We start from the raw sequence: 209 nt of genomic DNA, 5'->3' as shown, positions 1-209 counted from the left end.
CTGCACACGGACTCTTGATTGGCGGGTCTCCCCCCTTCCCCACCCAGTTCTCTATTTTTAGGTTTAATTTTTACGGATAGGCTCTTGGCACATACCCCAGGGTGGCTCGGATTCACAGCAGTCCTGCCTTCAGCCTCTCAAGAGCTGGCACTACAATACCAGGAGTCCCAGCTTCCTCTTGGCTTAGTGTGTTCTTGCCTGCCCCCCAG

This window comes from Peromyscus maniculatus, chromosome 1 (assembly GCF_049852395.1).
Source record: "Peromyscus maniculatus bairdii isolate BWxNUB_F1_BW_parent chromosome 1, HU_Pman_BW_mat_3.1, whole genome shotgun sequence".
NCBI classification, from domain to species: Eukaryota; Metazoa; Chordata; class Mammalia; order Rodentia; family Cricetidae; genus Peromyscus; species Peromyscus maniculatus.
Note: the sequence above shows the minus strand (reverse complement) of the source record.